Genomic DNA, 6567 nt, shown 5'->3' with positions numbered 1-6567 from the left:
TATGTAACCTGAAGCGTATGTAACCCGAGGTACCACTGTACTTTGGTTCTCATGCTGTTACAGAAAGTGCAGATTTGACTGGTTCACCTTTAAATGTGAACTGAATAAAATTTCTCCTCCATCCCTCCTGGGAACCTCCCAAGTCCTGCTCTTAGTGCCTATCCATTCTACACAAAGCCCAAGTGCAGCCCGACTCGTACCTGGAGCTCTTTGTTCTGCAAGGAGTCCTTTCTGTAGCGCACTTGCTGTATGACAGCAGAAATGTAAGTCCATATTGTCTGCACTAATTGGCAGTGGCTCTATAGCCTTTAAGCCAAAAGGTCTCTTCTTAGCCCTACCTGGAGACGCCAGGGATTGAACCTGCATACAATGCAGACACTCTGCTGCTGAGCCCCAGCCTTTCCCCATTCAGCTCTGGACTGAAGGAGTCGATCTGTGGCTTGCTGGCTGGCTGATGCATTCAAGCCCCAAAGGTCAGGGCCTGGCCTTGATGACCTGTGCTTTTGTCTTGCTCTGCGATTCTCATAGCCTCTCCTGTTCCGACATGTGGAAGATGCCTTGGGCCTTAGCTGGATCACACGCCCTTCCCCAACGAGCCAGCCGGCTCTGCCAAGCAATGTGTTTCCAATCGCCTGCTCCCGAACCTCGCCGAAATCCAAACCACGTGCCATCTGCTCACCTGCAACTAATCAGCCCCGAGCTACTGAATAAATGTCTCCCACGCCTCAGCCGGTGCCGCACTCCTGTGTGCACAACCCTGCTCCGGTGGTGGCTCACTACTCCTTCCTCACTCCGTTCATTTATGCCCAATGCCAAACATGGGCAGCTCCTTCAAGGTATGGAGTGGGTCCCACGGTTGGGTTTAGCAGAGGCCTCTCTGGAAACGAGATTTGGGAAGGAAGCCTCACTGGAAACACGGCTACCTCCCAAGTCAAGCAGCCTGCAGATGTTACAGGCATTCTGCAAAGCAGGCCAACCATCCAGTATTTTGCAATCTGACAGATGAAACTCTGTTGTGTAAAGAAATGAAAGTCTGAAGTCTTAAAAGGCAGCGATCTCCAGAGGCTAGGTAGGCTGCAACCCTAATATACCATATTCTAACCTGATTCTGCCCGTTAACTTCACCTCTCCAAAGGGGAGCATGCAAAGAAGAAGAAGAAGAAGAAGAAGAAGAAGAAGAAGAAGAAGAAGAAGAAAAAGAAGAAGAAGAAGAAGAAGAAGAAGAAGAAGAAGAAGAAGAAGAAGAAGAAGAAGAATTTAACAATTGTGAATTGTAGAATTTTAAATATCCGTCATCATCCTTGGGTTCACTCAGTTTTGTTTATAACACTCTTCCATTTTCTTCTAGTTGTGAGGGGGGGGGGAGGGGCCTCACATGTGGAGTAGCCTAGGGCCTCTCTTCATCTAAATCCAGCCCTGACTGGCAACCTTTGGATTTGCAAGCCCAAGAGGCTCAGTGGTTTAGATCACAGCCCCAACTGCGTTCCTTTCCCAGCCACTATAGGTAGCTTCCAGCATACATAAAAACACAATACAAATTTAAACATTATAAACGTCCCTATACAGGGCTTCCTTCAGATGTTTTCTAAAGGTTGTGTGGTTCTTTATCTCCTTGAAATCTGGTGGGAGGGCATTCCATAGGGTGGGCGCCACTACCGAGAAGGCCCTCTGCCTGGTTCCCTGTGGCCTCACTTCTCACAGTGAGGGAACCAATAGAAGGCGCTCAGCACTGGACCTCAATGTCCAGGCTGGGCAATGGGGGTGAAGATGCTCCCTCGGGTATACTGTTTAGAGCTTTAAAGGCCAGCACCAACACTCTGAATTGTGCTCAGAAACGTACTGGGAGCCAATGTAGGTCTTTCATACATTTAAAGCACATGACTTCCCCCAAATAATCCTGGTAACTATAGTTTGTTAAGGGTGATGAGAACTGCAGGGGTAGATTACAGGTCTCAGGATCCTTGCATGCTCTGAATGTATTGTGTGCCCGCAGTCTTCACCAATCAAAACGTGTACTGCACAGATCGCTAATGATCCACACAACCTCTTGCACTGTGGCTCGGCTTGGCGCCTCTGCCAGTTCAAACTGTGATGAAGCAGTCAAGTGACTTGCTGTGGCCAATCTGCTTTCTGAAACTCCGCTGTGAAAGCCGTCTCTGTGGCAGCGCAGTGCGAATCTGGCTTCGTGCTGAAGCAACAGGTCAACATCTTTGCAATGAGAAGAGTTAATCCATGTTTCACGGCATGAAAAAAGAGTGAAGCAGATCCATCCTGGCCATGGGGCACATTGGCATCAATGTGATATAGCAAATAAAGGCTTTATATCAGGGATGGCACAAAATCTGAAATGGCAGCAATTGTGTTTCACTCCCCCAACCCAGATTATTGTGCATGTATAGTTGACCACAAACATGCACCCAATACTTACTTGTGTCAGTGTATATAACTCATATGTATGTATATATCCTGTTTGTACACCCACTGATCTCATGCATATACATTATCAGACAGTATCCCGTCTCTCTCTGCCTCCGTTCCTGAGACTGAAACAAGAGAATACCTATAATTCCACAAACACTCCCTAGAAGAAGAGTTGAGCCAAAAGGAAAAGGCTTCTGCTGATTTCAGTCTGGGCATAACTACAAACATAACTACTAACCAACAGAATGGAAATTGAAACTACGGTACTGTAAATTAAAGCAACTGCTTTGCATCAAGGGCCATTTCAAAATTACTATGTATGCACAGGTAGGAAACACCCGCATATTTCCCAATGCCAACAAGATATATTTATTGTGACGTAACACATACAACATGCCATTGTGAGAGTGTTAGAGGCAGTTTTATTAGTTCAACGTACTGTTTTCATGTGGAAACAAGCTCTTCTTTTTAGAAAAGGGTTGTGTGAGTTTTCAGCATGATGGAGCTGCCTGTAGAGGGCATCTATTGGCTAGCACCCGTGTCATCACAACGCCATTCCCCCTATTTCCCAAACAGTTTTGCAATTCTTTTAAAAATAGTTTGTAATTGTTTTAGAAACGCTTTGCAACTCTTTTAGAAATAGAATGTATCTATTCATGAAACATTCTTTCTTAACCTTTTTAAAATGGCAATGATTAACTCATAAAAAACCCCTCCCCCCCCCGGATGTCAATTCTGCCTTCAGTTAATAATAATAATAATAATAATAATAATAATAATAATAATAATAATAATAATTTATTATTTATACCCCGCCCATCTGGCTGGGCTTCCCCAGCCACTCTGGGCGGCTCCCAAAAGAATATTAAAATACTATAATACATCAAACATTAAAAGCTTCCCGAAACAATTCCATCATTAATTCCCGGTGACGTCCGGGAAAATCCAGACCAGGGGTCAGCAACCTTTTTCAGCCATGGGCCGGTCCACCATCCCTCAGACCACGTGGTGGGTCGGACTATATTTTGAAAAAAAATATGAACGAATTCTTATGCCCCACAAATAACCCAGAGATGCATTTTAAATAAAAGGACACATTCTACTCATATAAAAACACGCTGATTCCTGGACGGTCCCCAGACTGGATTGAGAAGGCGATTGGGCCACATCAGGCCCCCGGGCCTTAGGTTGCCTACCCCAATCCAGATGTTTGGAAGCCCTACATATGGGTGATACGTTAAATATATTTAAAAGGTTAGACAGTCCACCTGAAGCTAGACTGATGGCTGAACCAGTGTCTGACTCGCTGGTGTTTGGCATGTAAACTGAATAACTAAGCTCACATTGCAGGTGAAGAATCTGCTGTGGCTTCTCTATTTATATTACGTCTGTCTTCACCCTGTAGGGACGTGGGTGGCGCTGTGGGTTAAACCACAGAGCCTAGGACTTGCCGATCAGAAGGTCGGCAGTTCGAATCCCCCCGATGGGGTGAGTTCCCATTGCTCTGTCCCAGTTCCTGCCAACCTAGCAGTTCGAAAGCACGTCAAAGTGCAAGTAGATAAATAGGTACCGCTACAGCGGGAAGGTAAACGGTGTTTCCATGCGCTGCTCTGGTTCACCAGAAGCGGCTTAGTCATGCTGGCCACATGACCCGGCAGGTGTATGCCGGCTCCCTTGGCCAATAAAGTGAGATGAGCGCCGCAACCCCAGAGTCGGTCACGACTGGACCTAATGGTCAGGGGCCCCTTTACCTTTATCTTCACCCTAACAGAGTGGAAGACAGGAATGGTACTTGCAGTATAGAATACACTCATTCTTGTGCCCCCTCCAATTCAGCTGGGTTGTTGTTGTTATTAAACTAAATTTCTTTTTTTCAAAAAAAAAAATAAAAATTCAAAATTATAACAAGACATATTATCCAAAAACATATCATCCTCCCCCCCATTTTTCCTCCCTCCCCCCTCCCACACAAAACCCCACCCCGACTTCCCTCATTTCCACTAACTAACTTTCGCATGCGGCAAAACCCAGAAGTAAGCCTTTCCAGTACTTCCAGGTCGCCGCAGGACGCAACCTGAAAATGTGCAACCTGAAGCAAACGTAACATGAGGTATGGCAGTATACCAATTTAATGAATATAGTGGTACTTCGGGTTCAGTACTTAATTCGTTCTGGAGGACTGTTCTTAACCTGAAACTGTTCTTAACCTGAAGCACCACTTTAGCTAATGGGGCCTCCTGCTGCCGCCACGCCGCCAGAGCATGATTTCTGTTCTCATCCTGAAGCAGTTCTTAACCCGAGGTAATATTTCTGGGTTAGTGGAGTCTGTAACCTGAAACGAGATGAGTGCCGCAACCCCAGAGTCGTCCACAACTGGACCTACTGGTCAGGGGTCCCTTTACCTTTTAATCCTTATTATGGGAGGGGAGGTTGTTCCTCCACGTGTCCCTCCACATTAAGGGTATCCCGTTAAAGCAGTGGTTCTCAACCTGTGGGTCCCCAGATGTTGTTGGACTACAACTCCCATCATCCCTGAGCTCTGGCCTTGCTAGCTGGGGTGATGGGATTTGTAGTTCAACAACATCTGGGGACCTATAGGTTGAGAACCCATAGGGTGTGTGAAAGGGACCTGGGGGTGTGGTTCCTGTCCGAAGCCTGGGCGTGGGCTAGGGCCATGCCACGACCCCAACAGTGACCCTGGGGGTTGACCCTTAAGGTACTTCCTGCAGTCGGGCAGGAGTCAGGATATAATCTTGCTTCACCCAATTGCCAAAGCCAAACCTCTCACATCTGTAACCAATAAAGTTGTGGCCTTGTTTATCCCATTAACCCAACATACTTGTGTTTGTGTATTTATTTCGGGGGGAGCTAGGGGGTCTGGGGCCTCGCCACGCAAAGGAACCCACCTGGCCTTTCACTCCTCCTCAGCTGGATGCAAGTTCCTTGCAAGGTGATAAGGGTAGACCTGAATCCTTTGTATTACTTCAGTTCCCAGGCCTCAGAGTGAAAACATCCTGAGGGAGAGAACCAGCCTAACGCATCACTCATCATCCCTGCTTTCTTTTCAGCTTTCTTTTTAGAAAATTGATTCTGTGGTCTCTTTAGAGATGTTTCCTCCCTCCCCTCCCCACAATCCTCTTCTAGGTATCATCTCCCCAGATACTTATTCTGGAAGAGCAACCTCTCCAGGTGTATGAATAAGTAACTTTGTTCCTGCTGTGCCGTGTGTGTTCCCCTGCATGCAAAGACAGGCTTGGGTGAGGAAGAGTGGATCCAACAGTCAAGAAGGCGGTTTCTGCACGTGCTGCAGAGGGAATCAAGGGGCAGGTGGGGCTTGTCAGCCTGGGAAGGTAGGCAACCCATCTAGGAGAAGAAAGGGCTAAGGAGGAAACCCTACACAAATCCAGAATGGAGTCCCTAAGATGGTTGGAGTGGCTGGGGAAACCCAGCCAGATGGGCAAGGTATAAATAAATTAATTTTATTTATTTATTTATTTATTTATTTATTTATTTACATCTCCTTCCTACAACTCCAGCAGCCATTCTGGTGCCAAACAATGGGCGTAGCCAGGATTTATGTTGGGGTGGGCAGGCTTCATGTTGGGCGGGGGGCAGAACCTCAGTTAGTTACCGTAAGTATTTTTCTTAATTTACTTGATTTGGGGGAGGGCAGCTCCCCCCCCCCGCTACACCTATGTGCCAAACGTATTGCTCTGCTTTCCTTTGGACCGCATCAGTGAGGCCAAGAGGGGGGTCTTGCCATCGCCCAGGACATCTATACACACAACATAAAGAGTCTCCCACCAACAGAATCGTAAGAGGACCGGTGGAACTGCAGCAAAGTGTTGCAACGTGGGTTGGGGAGTGCTGCTGTTCAATAATCCAGCCAGTCATGCCCTCTTCCAGGATATTCCATCCCATTCCATTCCCTCCCCTCCTTATTTTTCAGGGTCCTCTCACACCAGACATTCAGTGTTTCACTGGGAATTCTCACTCCTCCTTGGTGATGGCAACAACCCTTTCTCTTCCTCTTCTCCAGCTTACTTCTTCTTCTTGTTGTTGTTGTTGTTGCTGTTGTTGTTGTTTTGCACCAGTTTAGCAGCTGCAGCCTCTCCTCCTTGCTTACACCCCCCCTTTTGCTGCTGC

At 46.9% G+C, this 6567-nt stretch overlaps 2 long non-coding RNA genes across 2 annotated transcripts in view; both read right to left on the bottom strand.

The window, feature by feature from the left end:
* LOC310700724 overlaps positions 1-1004 on the bottom strand; it is a 62203-nt gene extending 61199 nt beyond the window's left edge. The window contains exon 1 of the long non-coding RNA XR_014522760.1: positions 201-1004. This is a non-coding gene — a long non-coding RNA (uncharacterized lncRNA). The remainder of the gene's footprint in view (positions 1-200) is intronic.
* The window catches only part of LOC310700694, a 109204-nt gene extending 104506 nt beyond the window's left edge, over positions 1-4698 (bottom strand). Inside the window, exon 1 of the long non-coding RNA XR_014522724.1 lies at positions 4629-4698. This is a non-coding gene — a long non-coding RNA (uncharacterized lncRNA). The remainder of the gene's footprint in view (positions 1-4628) is intronic.
* Positions 4699-6567: the final 1869 nt, after the last annotated feature.

This window comes from Podarcis liolepis (assembly GCF_965112155.1).
Source record: "Podarcis liolepis genome assembly, chromosome: 2".
NCBI lineage: Eukaryota > Metazoa > Chordata > Lepidosauria > Squamata > Lacertidae > Podarcis > Podarcis liolepis.
The sequence above is the reverse complement of the archived record's forward strand: the minus strand, read 5'-3'. Positions and strand labels throughout refer to the sequence as shown.